Source organism: Mustela putorius, unplaced genomic scaffold (assembly GCF_011764305.1).
Source record: "Mustela putorius furo isolate JIRA1106 unplaced genomic scaffold, ASM1176430v1.1 tig00000578_pilon_pilon_pilon, whole genome shotgun sequence".
NCBI classification, from domain to species: Eukaryota; Metazoa; Chordata; class Mammalia; order Carnivora; family Mustelidae; genus Mustela; species Mustela putorius.
Genome location: NW_025421422.1, coordinates 3060884 through 3079909, shown reverse-complemented (window position 1 = coordinate 3079909; position 19026 = coordinate 3060884). Strand labels below are relative to the sequence as shown.

The window sequence follows — 19026 nt, the reverse complement described above, 5'->3', positions numbered from 1 at the left end:
CTATAGTATAATTCTACAGCAAACATGGAGGTACCTATATCTTTCAAGTTAAGTGTTCTCATTTCCTTCATTGAAGAAGTGTCATACTGTTTTCCATAATGACTACACCAATTTACATTTCCATTATCTGTGTATAAGGGTTCTCTTTTTCCCACATCCTTGCCAAGCCCTCGTTTCTCGTCTCATCTTTTTGATAGTAGATATTCATTGTGATTTTGACTTGCATTTTCTGGTGGTTAGGGATGTTGACTATCTTTTCATATATCTGTTGGCCATCTTATGGAAAATGTCTCTTCAGCTACTCTGCCAATTTTTTTAATTGGATTGTTTTTTTTTTGGCTGTTGGGTTGTAGGAGTTCTTTACATATTTTGGATATTAACCCCTTATCAGATATATGATTGCAAATATTTTCTCCCATTTGGTGGGTTACTTTTCATTTTGTTGATTGTTTCCTTTGCTGTGTAGAAACTTTTTATTCTGATATAATCCCACTTGTTTATTTTTGCTTTTGTTGCCTTTGCTTTTTTGTCAAATCCAGAAAATCCTCATCAAGACAGTTACCAAGGAGCTTGATATCTCTCTCTTTTTTTTTTAGGAGTTTTATGATTTCAGGTCTTATGTTTAAGCAATTATATCCATTTTGAGTCAATTTTTAAAATATATTTCATTATTTTGTCCGTGATTGTCCAGTTTTCCCAAAATCATCTATTGAAGAAACTGTTGTATATTCTTGGCTCCTTTGTTGTAAGTTATGTGTGGATGTGACTATATATATATGTAGGTTTATTATTAGGCTCTTTATTCTGTTATATTGACATATGTATTTGTTTTTATGCCAGTACTATACTGTTTTGATTACTTTCGCTTTGCAGTATAATTTGAAGTCAGGAAGTGTGATGCCTCTAGCTTTGGTCTTCTTTCTCAAGATTCCTTTGGCTATTTGAGGTCTTTGGTAGTTTCTTACAAATTTTAGGATTGTTTGTTCTATTTTTGTGAAAAATGCCATTGAAGTTTTTTGTGAAGATTTATTTATTTTAGGGGTGCCTGGGTGGCTTAGATGTTAAGTGTCTGCCTTTTGCTCAGGTTGTGATCCTAGGGTCCTGGAATCGAACCCCACATGGGGCTCCCTGCTCAACAGAGAGTCTGCTTTCCCCTCTGGCTCTCTCCCCTGCTCATTCTCTCTTTCTCTCTCTCAAATGAATAAATAAAATCTTTAAAAAATAATAATAAAAGTTAAAAAATAAGAAAATATATTAAAGATTTATTTTTTTTAAAGAGAGAGCGAGCATAGCAGGAGGGGCTGAGAGAGAGGGAGAGAGAATCCCAAGTAGTCTCCTTGTTGAATATGGAGCCCCATGTGGGGCTCGATCCCAGGACCCTGAGATCATGACCTGAGCTGAAACCAAGAGTCAGATGCTTAACTGATTTTACGACCTATGTGCCTTTGCAGTTGGAATTTTGATGGAGATTGCATTGAATCTGTAGATTGCTTTAGAGAATATGGACATTTTAACAGTGTTCTTCTAGCCCATGAGTATGGAATATCATTTCATTTGTTTGTGACTTCAGTTTTACTTTTTAATTTTTTTAACAGTCTATGGAAGAGATTTTAACATTCTGACAAGATCTAATTTATAAATATTTTCATTTATGGAGTATGTTTTTTATATATAAAAAAACTGTCCACCCCCAGGATTTTCTCCTATGTTTTCTTCTAGAAGTGTCACAGTTTTCACTTTTACATCTAAGTCCATGATCTACCTCAGGTTAATTTTTGTGTATGGTACAGGGTAGTGTTGACATTCATTTTATTCCCCATGGATCACCTGGCACTTTTGTCAAAAATTAGTTGACTATATACATAGTATATTTCTGGATTTTCTTTTACATTTTACTGTTATAGTTTATTTATCCTTATGCAAATACCACACTATTTTTTAAAAAAGATTTTATTTATTTACTTGACACAGAAAGAGAGATCACAAGTAGGCAGAGAAACAGGCGGGGGCAGGGGAATCAGGTTCCCTGCTGAGCAGAGAGCCCAATGCAGGGCTTGATCCTAGGGCCCTGAGACTGTGACCTGAGCCAAAGGCAGAGGCTTAACCCCCTGAGCCACCCAGGTGCCCCTACCACACTATTTTAATTACCACAAATTTATAATAAATCTTGAAATCAGGTAGAGTAAGCCCTCCAATTTTTTTTTCCCCAGTCAGTGTTCTAAATTTTAGATGAGATACTTTCGAGACTATGAATTCAACTATTGTAACTCAGCAGCCCAAACAATTAAATTGTGTGTTTGATTTTTAACAAGTAAACCCAAGGACCCAAAGAGAACACTCCCAGAATCCTATATTTAGAAGTTTTTTTCCTGGGACCTCAGCCTATAATAATCTGGTATCTGTCTGTGTCCAGTCAGGAGACAGTGATTTAAACGTGGGAAGTTTAGTGTAAAGAATTACTAAGCTCTGAGAAAAAGGTATCTGTAAGATTTAAGAGAACTCTCTAGAGTACCTTAATGTTTAGGGAGGGTACCCCAAACAGGACAAACCTGGAAGGGTGTCCCTTCCTCAGGACTGGAGGGAGACCTTGTTGGAGAAGGTGTAGTTGTAGCCTATTGGATGGTAGAGGTTTCTGGTTTGCCTGGGCCAGATCTGGTCTTCAGTGTATAAGCAAGCATGAAGCAACTCTCAGGCACCAGCAAGCCTTACACTAGTCACCTCAGTCTGGTGACCAGTCACATGAGCATGCAGATTAAGTGTAGTACCACTCATGCGAGAGGCCTGGAGTATATGGTGTCCACGTTGGTAGGGATATGGCACTGGGTTGAAGGAACCTCAGGGGAAAGGAGCAAGCAGGAGTTGAAGTATTATTGCGGGTGGGAAGCCTAGAGTGTGCAGCCTGAGAGGGTACAGAAAGGTAGTCAGCTGCCTGAGTCAGAAACTATGAATTTGTTAGGGGACAGTATGTTCTTATTTATTTCTTTTAAAGATTTATTTGTTTGTTAGAGAGAGGAGAGTGAACGCAGCAGGGAGGGACAGAGGAAGAGGGAGAAAGAGTCTTAAGCAGGTTCTGCTGAGCACAGACCCTACGCAGGGCTCAACCTCATGACTCAGACCTGAGCCAAAATCAAGAGTCCAACTGTACCATCTAGGGGTCCCAGGGGACTGTTTGTTCTTAGCACTTGGCGGGGGCAGAGTGCCACTAGATGTCCTCATACCACTGATCCCGAATGCAGCAGCCAGAAAAAAATCAGAACTCTTGCTTCCTTCTCTGGCCCTCTAGTGCCCTCTACTAAGAAAGCTCAGTGTCAGGTTTAGGGGAGACTTCCATCCATTACTGCAAAGCAGGTATTGAAGGGTGAATTGAATGTGAGGCTGAGAGACAATAAATTAACAGACAAATCCATCACCTAATTCTTCAGGTCAGTGAGACGCTTTCAGTTTGAGTCTTAGCTGCTCTGCACTGTGTGGACTGGGAGTGTTTTCAGACAAGAAGCTATACACACACACAGACAGACACACACACACAGAGTTCTTGCCAACTGTAGTTCTTTTCCTTCAGGGGTTGACTCCTTTCCACTTTCTGCCTGATTTGGGCTGTTATTTTCCTTTAATACTTATTTTTTAGTTTATCATTTATAAAATTATTTTGGGAGGGCCTATATAGGTTACTCTGTCATTACTGGAGGTGGAAACTACATTTTTATTATGGAAAGAAAAATTTAAAGCTCTGAAAGATATTTGTTAGAATAATTATATCTAACATGTATTGAACATTCACCGTGAATGAAATGAAATATGTTATTTTATTTGAACCTCAATGCTAGGTAGTTATTATCTCTAGTAGTTTTTCAGATCAAGGATATTGAAGCTCAGAGAGGTCCTTATTTTACTAAGATCATATAACACAGCTAGCATTTGAGTGCAAATGTGTCCTACTCTACAGTGCATGCCCCATACTTACAGATAATACGAATAAGTGCATATTTGTTTGTAGTGTTGGTATAACAAGTCAAAAAAATGTTCTGTAGTGTTTTGACTTGTGCATTGGAATTACAATCTTTTAAGTGCAAAAATCGTGTGCCATCTCTTTTTTGTGATGAATTCTTATATTATAGGGAGCATAGTAGATTCTCAGGTATTTGCTAAATTGGATTTATTTCAATCTAAAAAGCCATGCAAATATTTGTAAGTACTGTACTATGAAGTTACGAAGTAAAAATACCTTTAGGTTTATAATGAGCTTGTTAATTCTTCTTAAATATCTATTTTATTGGTTTTCAGATTTATTTTCATGTTCCCATGAGTTTTAATTAATATTTAGGATGCAAGAATGAATTCTTTGTTATATTCATGACACCTGCACAGACTCCATTTATAGTATTTATGTCCTCTTTGTTGGAAACCTCACAGAATATAGATAATCAGAGTATTTAAATAAAATTATTTATAAAGGAAGAAATGCATTCTGTTGTGTAAGTTTAAAATGTTTCCCTTTCCCTAGAGTGATCCTACTTTTAATCATCTATTTAAAAAAAAAGTGAATGTGTTTCTGCCTGAAAGATTTGTGCTAGAGAGTAACTAATAAAAACAAAATTTTGAATGAAAAGATTTTTTTTAAATACCAGAATATTTTAGTTGTTGACCATTTTAAAGATACATTGATTATAAAGAAAAATTACAAGTAACTTAAGCTCCAATAAGTCCAATAAATGCTTTTTTTCCCATCTGATATTTCCTGAACACATTTCATGGCTATAGAAAGTTTTGAAAAATATGACTTGGAATAATTAAATACTATTTTATTATATGCAGGTATTATAATTTTATTATCATTTATTTCTTTCACTATTTTTCTATTTGGGTTCATGAAGATAGCTTCCAGTTTTCAACATGAAAATAGTAACAAGCCCCTGATTATTCCTTAGTATAAATTCCCACAATTAGGGGCGCCTGGGTGGCTCAGTGGGTTAAGCTTCTGCCTTCGGCTCGGGTCATGATCCCAGGGGCCTGGGATCGAGTCCCGCATGGGGCTCTCTGCTCAGCAGGGAGCCTGCTTCTCTTCATCTCTCTCTCTGTCTGTCTCTCTGCCTATTTGTGATCTCTCTCTCTGTCAGGTAAATAAATAAAATCTTTAAAAAAAAAAATTCCCACAATTACAATTAAGGAGTGCTATGATTTTTGTGGCCAGTGAGATGGAGTTCCAAATTGTACTCCAAAAAGGTTTTATTTATTTATATTTTCATCAGAAGCATATGAGAGTACTTATTTTCACCATCCCTTTGCCAATGCTGGAAGTTATAATTTTAAAAAAAAACTTCATATTTTTGTGAGGTAAAAGAATGGTTTCTTTGTCAATTTGCATTTCTTTGATTCTTGTGAGGGTAACATTTTGCATATATTTACTGACTACTGTTAATTTTTTGAGGATAAATTACTTATTCATATTCATTTATCACCCTTCAAAAATGACTTTTTAAATTTTCAAACAGATTGAAATGAAATTAGTTTTCAATAAGGCTGAATTTTGATAAAACTGGTTTATTCAGAATCTGCTTTTTCATACTATTTCTCCTCCAGGTTTTCCTACTCTAAGTACTGTTTTGCCTTTATGCAGATAATAAGATGGGAAAGGAAAAGTAGGGGAAAAGGGAGAAGAAGGAGGGAACATATGAGATAATCAATGTAAGACTCTTGGCATTTATTAACCACCTAAAAAAAAATCCCTAGTATTGTCACTGCTGTTATTGTTATATTACCATTAAAATATACTTGTTTTCGGGTGCCTGGGTGGCTCAGTTGTTAAGCATCTGCCTTCAGCTCAGGTCATGATCCCAGGGTTGTGGGATTGAGCCCTGCATCAGGCTTCCTGCCCTGCGGGAAGCCTGCTTCTCTCTCCCAGTCACGCTCCTGTGTTCCCTCTCTTGCTGTGTCTCTCTCTGTCAAATAAATAAAATCTTTAAAAAATATATAGATAGGGATGCCTGGGTGGCTCAGTTGGTTAAGCAGCTGCCTTCAGCTCAGGTCATGATCCCAGCGTCCTGGGATCGAGTCCCACATCGGGCTTCTTGCTCAGCAGGGAGCCTGCTTCTCCCTCTGCCTGCCATTCTGTCTGCCTGTGCTCGCTCTCTCCCCACCCCCTCTCTGATAAATAAATAAAATCTTAAAAAAATTAATAAAAAATATAGATATATACATACATATGTATATATATAATATATATACATATGTACACACACACACACACACTTGTTTTCTATTGAATTTGTTTAGGTTCCTACTTTTTAAGATTTTAGCTAGTTGGGTTCTGGCAGATCTGCTTTAGTTTACTGCTTTACTATTTATAGATGTGACTCTGAACAAATTATCTAATCTCTCTGAGCCTCAGTTTCCACCTCTCTAAAATGGAAATAATAGCATTTATCTCACAGGTTTCCTGTGAAGGTTACATGTGGAAATGAGGTGATGTTTAGCTCAGTGCCAGCACATACGAAGTGATTAAATCATGGTCGTATTTGAAAAGATATTCATGAGGGGCTCCTGAGTGGCTCAGTTGGTTAAGCCTCTGACTCTTGGTTTTGGCTCAGATCATGATCTCAGGGTTGTGAGTTCAAGCCCCATGTGAGGCTCCATGCTCAGTGTGGAGTCTGCTTGAAATTATTCCTCTCTGCCTCCACTCCTGCCCCTTCCTTTGCATGTTCTGTGTCTCTCTCTAAAATAAATAAATATAATCTTTTTTTTTTAAAAAGATACTCTTGATTTAATAGGTTAAATCTCAGCAATTATGCATTTTCTTATTAAAAAGATCTTTTGTAGTGCCTGAGTGGTGTCTGGGTGGCTCAGTGGGTTAAGCACATGACCCTCTTGGGGCTTCTCTCTCAGCATGGAGCCTGCTGGAGATTCCCTCTCTCACTACCTCTCCCTATCTACCCTTCCGCTTGCTTGTGTAATTTCTCTCTCTAAAATAAAAATAAAATAATTAAAAAAGGATCTTTCTGAAAATTATGCTTTCACCAAAGAAGTAACTTTAGTAGAGGGGATTTCAGACAGTATGGTAGGTAATAAGGGAAAACTTTTTGAGTAAAGAGCTTCTTCTGGTGAGGAGAAGGAAGCCTGAGGGAAGTAAAAATATTTTTGAAGGGAAAGAAGAATTCACAAATGCAGAGAAAAATTTTGTGTGAAAAGTCAGCTATTCTTGAGCTTGAAGCCATCTCCTCAATTGCTGCTGTGTGGTGATGCATTTTGAAGGTGCAAATATGTGTTCAACAGACTGCATGGGTTGATAGAAGACAAAAAACTATTAAATAATGGCATCATTAGCTTTTTATTTTCCTAAAGCAAGTCCTTTAGGGAAGTTACTTACTAATGAAGCTAGAACAGCTGATTTATCTTAATCTAGGTTCTGATATAATAGGTTATGATTAGTCTCCATAGTTCCCTGCCACGTAGTATTGCAGGCTTAAAAGTTTTTATTGATAGTGGTTTCCAAAAGGTGTAGGGAGACTGCCATATAAATAATATTTGGCTGGTTAATTCCTCTTCTCCTGGGACTCAATAGACTTCAGGCTTTGGTAAATTATAAGGAACTGAAGCAAATGAAAAATGGAAGGGCAAAATCATCATTATCTCAGTCCTTGTTAAATAATTATTAATATGACCTTCTGAATAATTGGTGTTTTATGGCTTCAAGTTAAAGGCAACTGGTCCAATTCTTTGTGATTTTGTTTGGCTTAAAAACTTCCACTTTTGGGGCACCTGGGTGGCTCAGTGGGTTAAGCCTCTGCCTTCGGTCATGATCTCAGGGTCCTGGGATCGAGCCCTGCAGCAGGCTGTCTGTTCAGCAATGAGCCTGCTTCCCCCTGTCTCTGCCTGCCTCTCTGCCTACTTGTGATCTTTCTCTCTCTCTCTCTGTCAAATAAATAAATAAAATCTTTTTTTTTAAAAAACAACAAAAAACAACAACAAAAACTTCCACTTTTGTCTTGTTCCTTAAATTTCTAATTTGCTTATAGTCATCAGCAAGCAGTTTTTGTTTTGTTTTTTCCTGGAAGCTGAAAGCTTAGTGGTTTATTTAATTTATTTGTCTATATGGTTTTTTAAAAAATTAACATATAATGTATTATTTGCCCCAGGGGTACAGATCTGTGAGTCATCAGGCTTACATAATTCACAGCACTCACCATAGTACATACCCTCCCCAATGTCCATAACCCAACTCCCCTCACCCCCCAGCAACCCTCTGTTTGTTTTGTGAGGTTAAGAACTTATTATGATTTGTCTCCCTCGTGATCCCATCTTGTTTCATTTTTTCCCCTCCCACACCCTGCCCTGCCTCTCAAATTCCTTATATCAGAGAGATCATATGATAATTGTCTTTTTCTGATTGACTCAACATAATACCCTCTAATTCCATCCATATTGTTGCAAATGGCAAGATTTCGGGTTTTTTGATGGCTGCATAGTATTCCATTGTATGTGTGTGTGTGTGTGTGTATACACACATATATACACATGTGTGTATATATACACATGTGTATACACACACATATGTATTATGTATGTATATACACACACCACATCTTTATCCGTTTATCTCTTGGTGGACATCTAGGTTCTTTCCATAGTTTGGCTATTGTGGATATTGCTGCTATAAACATTTTGGTGCACGTGCCTTTTTGGATCACTACATTTGTTGTATCTTTAGGTAAATACCCAGTAGTGTGATTGTTGGGTCGTAGGGTAGCTTTATTTTCAACTTTTTGAACCTCTATACTGTTTTCCAGAGTGCATCAGCCTTTTTTTTTTTTTTTTTAAGATTTTATTTATTTATCAGAAAGAGAGAGGGAGAGAGAGCCAGCACAGGCAGACAGAATGGCAGGCACATGCAGAGGGAGAAGCAGTCTCCCTGCTGAACAAGGAACCCAATGTGGGACTCGATCCCAGGACGCTGGGATCATGACCTGAGCTGAAGGCAGCTGCTTAACCAACTGAGCCACCCAGGCGTCCCTGCATCAGCCTTTTTAATTCTCTATTTTTCTGATGAAAAAATTACAAAAATGAAAACCATTGTTCGTTTTTCCTCATATTACCTAAATTATTACTTAACCTAGGATAAATTGTTTCAGTGCTTAAATTTTTCTGTCAGTGTATCCCTAAAGACAGAATTTATTACTGCTTCTTATAAAGTTTGTTCAGAACTGGCTAATGTGAATGGCTGAACTCTTATTTAAACTTAGTGACTCACATGAAATTTGTATTTTACTTATTCCATACTTTTTGTATTTATTTTAATAATAGATGATTCAGGTCATCTTCCAGTGAGCAAAATTGATATTGCAGGAAGTTTTATTGTATTTTTCTGTGGTTTGGTTTTCTTCTCCATCTCTGCCTCTTTGCCAGGTGATTTCCATATCAGTTTGGGAATTACAGAGTGTTGTTTCTGTCTTTTGGATATTTTTTGGATAGTCTTTTGGAATTAGAGGGACTGCTGGAAGGTTATAGAGGATACTTTGCAAGGGCTTCATCTGGGACTTGCTTTAGATCATATTCAGGTTGTTTACCCTTTTCTTGCGTACATAAGGTTTCTGAAAAGAATGTAGTAATTTCAACAATAGGCTTGGCATTGAACTGTGGCTCTGCTATTTTCCTTGCTAGCTGTGTGACTGTGAATAACCCACCTAATCTTTCTGGGGGTTTGTGCCCTTGATTATAAAATGGGAATAATGATGCAGCTTATTCATTGGGTTATTTCAAGGCTGGATGAGACAGCACATGTAGAATACCGAGCACACCGAGGACTCTCAGATATGGACTTTTCCTCTTTGTCTCCAGTGGCCCAGAATTTGCTCTGAGAGCCTGAGAGAGCAGAACTAGAGCTCACTGAAGTGCCCGAGGTGTGGATCTGTGTGGCTGCCCAGGCTGAGTGTTGTTGATCTGTGCTATCTGGAACAGTGTCTTTAGGGATTGGGCCAGCCCATCCGGGTGATGGTGGCAGTGGAGGTTGGTGGGTTTTCCTTTTTGAATGGGCTCACACCCTTTTTACTGAAAAATTTTCTGTTAGTAATAATAAACACTCAGATAATCTGGCTTTCAGTAGTATGGAGCCAATCAAAGGGTGGAAAAAAACACACCACGATTCAACTCTGAGGTCTCATGGCACACACAGTGGGAAGGCCTCAGGATTTTTGAGTTGCCAGTCCTCATTAAGGCTATAGTGAGAATAGACCTTTGCAAATCTGTCGCGAGGTTAACTGAATTATTTATTTTAAAATTAATATCCCAAATACCTGAGAACAGGGATCTTTGGGCTTCTCTCTCTTTTTTAAAAGATTTTATTGGGGCGCCTGGATGGCTCAGTGGGTTAAAGCCTCTGCCTTCGGCTCAGGTCATGATCCCAGGGTTCTGGGATCGAGCCCCGCATCGGGCTCTCTGCTCAGCAGGGAGCCTGCTTCCTCCTTCTCTCTCTCTGCCTGCCTCTCAGCCTACTTGTAATCTCTGCCTGTCAAATAAATAAATAAAATCTTAAAAAAAAAAAAGATTTTATTTTATTTATTTGACAGAGATCACAAGTAGGCAGAGAGAGGAGGAAGCAGGCTCCCTGCCGAGCAGAGAGTCTGATTCGGGGCTCGATCCCAGGATTCTGGCTTAACCCACTGAGCCACCCAGGCACCCCTGGGCTTCTTCTTTTTTTTTTTTTTTTAAAGATTTTATTTATTTCTTTGACAGAGATCACAAGTAGGCAGAGAGGCAGGCAGAGAGAGGGGGGAAGCAGGCTCCCTGCTCAGCAGAGAGCCCGATGCGGGGCTCAATCCCAGGACCCTGGGATCATGACCTGAGCTGAAGGCAGTGACTTTAACCCACTGAGCCACCCAGGCGCCCCTGGGCTTCTTTTAATGGCAGTTACCAACTTCATATTGTATCCATTTTGCTTTTGACGTTCTTTTAGGTGCTGGTGATCCAGTAGTGAAAAAACAGACTCAGAATCTGTGACTACAGAATTTTCATATTTATAAACTAGTTGAGAAGACTGACAATAAGTAAAATAATGTTAATTGTGATAAATGCTAAGAGATAAATATTAGGGAATACACTATTAGGGAATAATACGAGAGACCTGATTTAAATAGGGTAGTTAGGGAAACATTTCTGAGAAGATGACTTTTAATGTGAGACCTGAAAGCTAAGAAGCATTGAGCTTTGTGAGGAGATTGAAGCATATTTTCTTTGAGGTAAGAGAAATTCTTTGCGTTCTGTGTACTGGCAGAGGGACTCCAGTTTGCAGTACAGTGCTTGAGGGGCAGAGTGGTGGGAGGTGAAATTGGGCAGGTGGCAGAGTCCAGAACATGTAGAAGCTTTATTTTAAGAGTAGTAGATGAATTTATTTTAAGAGCCATTTGATGGGTTTAATTAGAGGAGTGGCATGACCTGAATTGCATTTTTAAAAGATAACTCCAGAAGCTGGAAGGAGAATAGATTATAAGGGGGCCAAAAGTAGAAATGGGGAGATATGGGGCTACTCTTTTTTTTTTTTTTAAAGATTTTATTTATTTATTTGACAGAGAGAAATCACAAGTAGATGGAGAGGCAGGCAGAGAGAGAGAGAGGGAAGCAAGCTCCCTGCTGAGCAGAGAGCCCGATGCGGAACTTGATCCCAGGACCCTGAGATCATGACCTGAGCCGAAGGCAGCCGCTTAACCCACTGAGCCACCCAGGCGCCCCTATGAGGCTACTCTTAATCTAAGTGAAATGTGGTGATATTTTAGACTGTAGTAGTAGCATTGAAGGTGGAAAAAAGAGGTATAGGAGGTAAATTTCAGAGATAGCACAAATGGGAGTTGCTAGTAATGAGATGTGGTACAAGGAAAAGAAAGAGGCAAAGATGACACCTGTCAGAATGGCTAAAGCCAGAAGCACAAGAAACAGCAAGTGTTGGCGAGGATGTGCAGAAAAAGCAACCCTTGTGGCTCTTGGTAGGAATGCAAACCGAGGCAGTATCTGTGGGAAACAATTTGGAAGTTCCTCAAAAAATTAAAAATAAAACTACCCTATGATCCAGCAGTTGCACTATTGTGTATTTACCCAAATAATATAAAAATATTAATTCAAAGGGATACATGCACCCTCTGTTTATAGCAGCATCATTTATAATAACTAAATTACGGAAGCAGTCCAGGTCCATGGATAGATGAGTGGATAGAAAAAATGTGATATATATACATAATGAAGTATTACTCGAAGAATGAAATCTTTGCATTTGCAACGACATGGTTAGAACTAGAGACTATAATGCTAAGTGAAATAAGCCAGTCAGAGAAAGACAAATACCATATGTTTCACTTATATGTAGAATTTTTTTTTTTAGGTAGGTGAAACTTTGTTTATAATTATCAGAGTCTAGAATTCTGTTTTATATGTAATCATAAAGTCTTTTTTTTTAAGATTTTATTTATTTATTTGAGAAGAGAGAGTGAGAGAGTGATCATTAGAGAAGAGAAGGTCAGAGGGACAATGTGCGACTGCCTTTGGCTCAGATCATGGTCCCCAAGTCCTGGGATTGAGTCTTGCATCTGGCTCCCAGCTTCATGGGGAGTCTGCTTGTCCCTCTGACCTTCTCTTCTCTAATGATCACTCTCTCACTTTATTTATTTGAGAGAGAGAGTGAAGTGCACAGAGGAAGAGTGAGGCAGAAGCAGACTTCCCGCTGAGTAGAGAGCCTGAGTGGGTCTTGATCTCCCAGGATCCTGAGATCATACCACAGCTGAAGGTTGTTGAATGCTTAACTGACTGAGCCACCTAGGCGCCCCCAGACTCTTTTTTTCTTTTTCTTTCTTTCTTTCTTTTTTTTTTTTTTTTTTAAGATTTTATTTATTTATTTGAGAGAGAGCGAGAGAGCAAGTAAGCATGAGCAGGGGTGAAGGGGGCAGAGAAAGAAGCAGACTCCCTGCTAAGCAGGGAGCCCAATGTGGGGCTTGATCCCAGAACTTTGGGATCATGACCTGAGCTAAAGGCAGCTCCTTAACAGACTGAGCCACCCAGATACTCCAAGAAACACTCTAAACCATAGAGAACAAACTGATGGTTACCAGAGGGGAGATGACTGGGGGAATGGGTTGAAATAGGTGATGGGGGTTAAAGAGTACACTTACCACGATGAGCATTGAGTAACGTATAGAATTATAGAATCACTATATTGTATACCTGAAACTAACACTATGTTAACTATACTGAAGTTAAAAATATTTTAAAAATACACACCTATATGCTGAAAGAAATTTACAGATCAAAGTAAAAGTGGTCACCATTACATGCTGATAAGTCCTAATTTTTATCTCCAGCCCTGACCTCTTCTCTGAGCTACAGATTCAAATATCCAACTGCCTATCTGATACCTCCCCTTGAGTATATCCAAGGTGTCTCAAATTTAACATGTCCTAAACAGAACACTTGATTTCAGAAGAGGAATGAAATCAAGTGTTCTGTTAGGACTTATCAGCATGTAAATGGTATTTAAAAACTTGGGATAGTATGAGATCACTATGTATCATGTGTACTTTAAGTAAGAGAAGAGGGCTTGGTGCTATATCCTGTGACTCTCCTGCATTGAGAGATTGAGCTGAAGAGTCAGCAGAAGATACGAGATGAAGTATAAGGGGAAGAGTGCAGGGTCACTGAAGCTGAGAGAGACTTCTGTTTCAATAAAGGGTCATGGTCAAATGTGCCAAAAGCAAGTGAGAGGTTGAGTAAGATGATTTCAGAGAAGTGACCACTGCATTTGACAATATAAAGGTACTGTTGGCTTTGGTAGGTGTTTTCAGGGGAATGGTGCTGCCAGACATTGTATTCATATAAGAGGAAGAGTGAAGGGGGTTTTGAGAAAGTTGGGGGTTAACCAAGTTGGAAGACAGTATTTTGGGGGAAGCATAGCTATGAAGGGAAGCAGAGAAATGGGGTGATATTTAGTATTTTACATGCCTATATATTGTACCTGCTTTTAATCCAAACTTGTGAAGGAGGCATTGAAGGGTGCATTGTCCCAATGTGAAGTTAAGAGTCAGCGATACTTAGGACTTGAACTTGTTTTATACTCTTGTTTGTCAGAACATGATGAAAGAATACCTTCTGTTATAATCCTTTCTGTTCAAATTATTCAGATTTTATTCTTACCCAAGGAGATATGATAATGATCTGTTATTTAAAACTTTTTTTTTTTTTAGAGATTTTATTTATTTATTTGACAGAGAGAGATGACAAGCAGGCAGAGAGGCAGGCAGAGAGAGAGGAGGAAGCAGGCTCCCCGCTGAGCAGAGAGCCTGATGTGGGGCTCGATCCCAGGACCCCGAGATCATGATCTGAGTCAAAGGCAGTGGCTTAACCCACTGAGCCACCCAGGTGCCCCATGATCTGTTATTTTAAACCCAACTGGATATTCAGTTCCTCTATGCTCTTGTAGATTTTCTGTCTGTTTTCTCTATCAGCCATTAAAATAGGTATTTGAAGTTTTCTACAATTAAATGTGGCTCTGTCTGCTTTCCCCTTTCAGTGTAGTCAACTTTTGCATTATATATTTTGATATGTTACTGGGTTATATTAGTTACTCCGCTTTTGCGGCATTAAAAAAAAAAAACCTTAACAATCTCTGTGGCATAGAATGATAAACATTTATTTTTTTGCTCGTGGGTGTGGGGTTGACTTTGTAGTTATGCTTTAGGCTACAGGCTGAGTTTAGTTCTCCTTCATGTGTCATTTTTTTGAAGCCCCCGCTGAAGCGGTAAAGCTATTTGGGACATTCTCTTCTTACGGTAGATCAGTGTGCACATTTAAGGGCTCTGCTCATGTAATGCTGAGAATCCGTTGGGTGATGCAAGTAATGTGGCCAAGCCCAACATTTAGAAGAGTGGGGTAGAATACCTTTAGTGAGATGCAAAAAGGAATGTATGTTTGTTGAATAATAACTAAATTTATCATATGAAAGTATATGAATTTAGGATTATGATAATATCTTAATGGATTAACTTTTAAAATTATTGCTATGAAATGTCTCTATCTCTGGGAATGCTACTTTTGTTAAAGTCTGATACTCATGTTGCTATGCCAGCCTTCATTTGATTTGTGTTGATTATCCTTTTCTATCCTTGTGCTTTTGACCTTTCTGTATCCTTATAGTTAAAGTGTATCTCTTGGTGTGTCTGGGTGGCTGGGTTGGTTGTGTCTACTCTTGATTTTGGCTCAGGTCATGATCTTGGCGTCATGAGGTTGAGCCCTACATTGGGTTCTTTACTCAGTGGGGAGTTTGCTTGGGATTCTCTCCTTCTTCTCCCTCTGCCCCTCCTGCAGAGGAGCCCTTCACTCTCTCTCTAGCTCTCAAATAAATAAATCTTTAAAAAGTGTTTTGGGTGCCTGGGTGGCTCAGTTGGTTAAGTGACTGCCTTTGGCTCAGGTCATTATCCCAGGGTCTTGGGATCGAGCCCCACATTGGGCTCCTCCTTCTGTGTGGGGAGCTTGCTTCTCTCTCTCCTTCTGCCTGCCACACCCCCTGCCTGTGCACACACACACACTCTCTCTCTCAAATAAATAAAATCTTTGTTTGAATTTTTTTTTAATTTTTTAAATAAACATATAATGTATTTTTATCCCCAGGGGTACAGGTCTCTGAATCGCCAGGTTTCCACATTTCACAGCACTCACCATAGCACATACCCTCCCCAAAGTCCATAACCCCACCACCCTCTCCCCCCGCATCCCCCCAGCAACCCTCAGTTTGTTTTCTGAGATTAAGAGTCTCTTATGGTTTGTCTCCCTCCCGATCCCATCTTCTTTCATTTATTCTTTTACTACCCCCCCAAGCCCCCCACGTTGCATCTCCACTTCCTCCTATCAGGGAGATCATATGATAATTGTCTTTCTCTGATTGACTTATTTTGCTAAGCATTATACCCTCTAGATCTAGCCACGTCATCATAAATGACAAGATTTCGTTTCTTTTGATGGCTGCATAGTATTCCACTATATATATATATATATATATATATATATATATATATATATATATATATATATATATACCACATCTTCTTTATCCATTCATCTTTTGATGGACATCTAGGTTTTTTCCATAGTTTGGCTATTGTGGACATAGCTGCTATAAACATTCGGGTGCACATGCCCCTTCAGATCACTATGTTTGTATCTTTAGGGTAAATACCCAGTAGTGCAATTGCTGGGTCATAGGGTAGCTTTATTTTCAGCTTTTGGAGGAATCTCCATGCTGTTTTCCAGAGTTCCAGAGTGGTTGCACCAGTTTTTCATTCCCACCAACAGTGTAGGAGGGTTCCCCTTTCCCTGCATCCTCACCAACATCTGTCATTTCCTGACTTGTTAATTTTAGCCATTCTGACTGGTGTGAGGTGGTATCTCATTGTTGTTTTGATTTGTATTTCCCTGATGCTGAGTGATGTGGTGCATTTTTTCATGTGTCTATTGGCCATCTGGATGGCCATCTGGATGTCTTTGTAGAAATGTCTGTTCATGTCCTCTGCCCATTTCTTGATTGGATTATTTGTTCTTTGGGTGTTGAGTTTGCTGAACCCTTTATAGATTTTGGATACTAGCCCTTTATCTGATATGTTGTTTGCAAATATTTTCTCCCATTCTGTCAGTTGTCTTTTGGTTTTGTTAATTGTTTCTTTGCTGTTCAGAAACTTTTGATTTTGATGAAATCCCAATAGTTCATTTTTGCCCTTGCTTCCCTTGCCTTTGGCGATGTTCCTAGGAAGAAGTTGCTGTGGCTGAGGTCGAAGAGGTTGCTGCCTGTGTTCTCCTCAAGGATTTTGATGGATTCCTTTCTCACAATGAGGTCCTTCATCCATTTTGAGTCTATTTTCGTGTGTGGTGTAAGGAAATGGTCCAGTTTCATTTTTCTGCATGTGGCTGTCCAATTTTCCCAGCACCATTTGTTGAAGAGGCTGTCTTTTTTCCACTGGACATTCCTTCCTGCTTTGTCGAAGATTAGTTGACCATAGAGTTGAGGGTCTATTTCTGGGCTCTCTATTCTGTTCCGTTGATCTATGTGTCTGTTTTTGTGCCAGTACCATACTGTCTTGATGATGACAGCTTTGTAATAGAGCTTGAAGTCTGGAATTGTGATGCCACCAACTTGGGCTTTCTTTTTTAATATTCCTTTGGCTATTCGAGGTCTTTTCTGGTTCCATATAAATTTTAGGATTATTTGTTCCATTTCTTTGAAAAAAAAATGGGTGGGATTTTGCATTAAATGTGTAGATTGCTTTAGGTAACATAGACATTTTCACAATATTTGTTCTTCCAATCCATGAGCATGGAACATTTTTCTATTTCTTTGTGTCTTCCTCAATTTCTTTCATGAGTACTTTATAGTTTTCTGAGTATAGATTCTTAGCCTCTTTGGTTAGGTTTATTCCTAGGTATCTTATGGTTTTGGGTGCAGTTGTAAATGGGGTTGACTCCTTAATTTCTCTTTCTTCTGTCTTGCTATTGCTATATAGAAATACAACTGATTTCTGTGCATTGATTTTATATCCTGACACTTTACTGAATTCCTGTACAAGTTCTAGCAGTTTTGGAGTGGAGCCTTTTGGGTATAGTATCATATCATCTGCAAAGATTGATAGTTTGACTTCTTTGCCGATTTGGATGCCTTTAATTTTTTTTTGTTGTCTGATTGCTGAGGCTAAGACTTCTAGTACTTTGTTGAATAGCAGTGGTGATAATGGACATCCCTGCCGTGTTCCTGACCTTAGTGGAAGAGCTTTCAGTTTTTCTCTATTGAGAATGGTAACAAATAAAATCTTAAAAAAAGTGTGTCTCTTATAGGTCACATATTGGGTTTTATTACATTTTCCCCCCAATAATAGCTGTACTGAGATATAATTCACACACAATTATATCCTTTGAAAGTATATAATTCAGTAGCTTTTAGCATCTTCCTGTAGCTATGCAGGCATTACCACTAATTCCAAGAACATTTTTATCAGAGCAGAAAGAAAGTATAAATATCCATTAGCAGTCACTACCCATCTTCCCTATCCCCTCAACCCCTTAGCTTCTGACAACTATGAATCTACTTTCTGTCTCTTATGGATTTGCCTCTTCTGGATTTCATATAAATAGAATTATACCAGGGGTGCTGGCTGGCTCCAGGCAGCCTGTGACTTTTGATCTTGGTGTTGTGAGTTTGAGCCCCACATTGGTTACGCTGGTTATAGAAATTACTTGAAAATAAAGTTAAAAAAAAAAAAAGAATCATGCAATACCCGGTCTTTTGTACATAACTTCATTCATTTAGATCATTTTTAAGGGTCATCTATGTCATAGTATGTATTAGTACTTCATTCTTTTTAAAATATTTTTCTCTTATTCTTCCTCAGTTCATTATTTTCTATTGGCCTGCTTCTAGTATATTAGTAATCTGCTGTTAAACTCATCTCTTGAATCCAAATTTCAGTAGTTTTTCTGCTTGATTGCTTCCATTTTATATTTTTAGTATATTTTAATCCTCAGCTGTAATTTTCCATCTTTTTTCAATATTTTCTATTTGTTTCTCCATTTTCTTTTTTTTTTTTTTTTTAAAGATTTTATTTATTTATTTGACAGAGAGAGAGATCACAAATAGGCAGAGAGACAGACAGAGAGAGAGATGAGGAGAAGCAGGCTCCTTGCTGAGCAGAGAGCCCTATGCGGGACTTGATCCCAGGCCCCTGGGATCATGACCTGAGCCGAAGGTAGAGGCTTAACCCACTGAGCCACCCAGGCGCCCCTGTTTCTCCATTTTCTTAAACATGTTCATCATGGTACTTTAAAAGTTTTTAATTGCTAACTCTATTTTCTGAATCACCTGTGATTTTCTTATTTTTCCTCTTGGTTTCTGCCTTGTTTTTCCTGGCATATCTGGTGAATTTTGATAGAGAGGTGGACATTGTGTATAGATATGTGTTTTTTTCTGGAGAGGTTCTGTTTCCTCTGCTAAGGCAGAGTGGGGCTGTTCACTTTAAT

At 38.6% G+C, this 19026-nt stretch overlaps 1 protein-coding gene across 2 annotated transcripts in view; it reads left to right on the top strand.

The window, feature by feature from the left end:
* TTC28 (tetratricopeptide repeat domain 28) overlaps positions 1–19026 on the top strand; it is a 641796-nt gene that overhangs the window by 126806 nt on the left and 495964 nt on the right. The gene's annotated exons all lie outside the window — the stretch shown is intronic.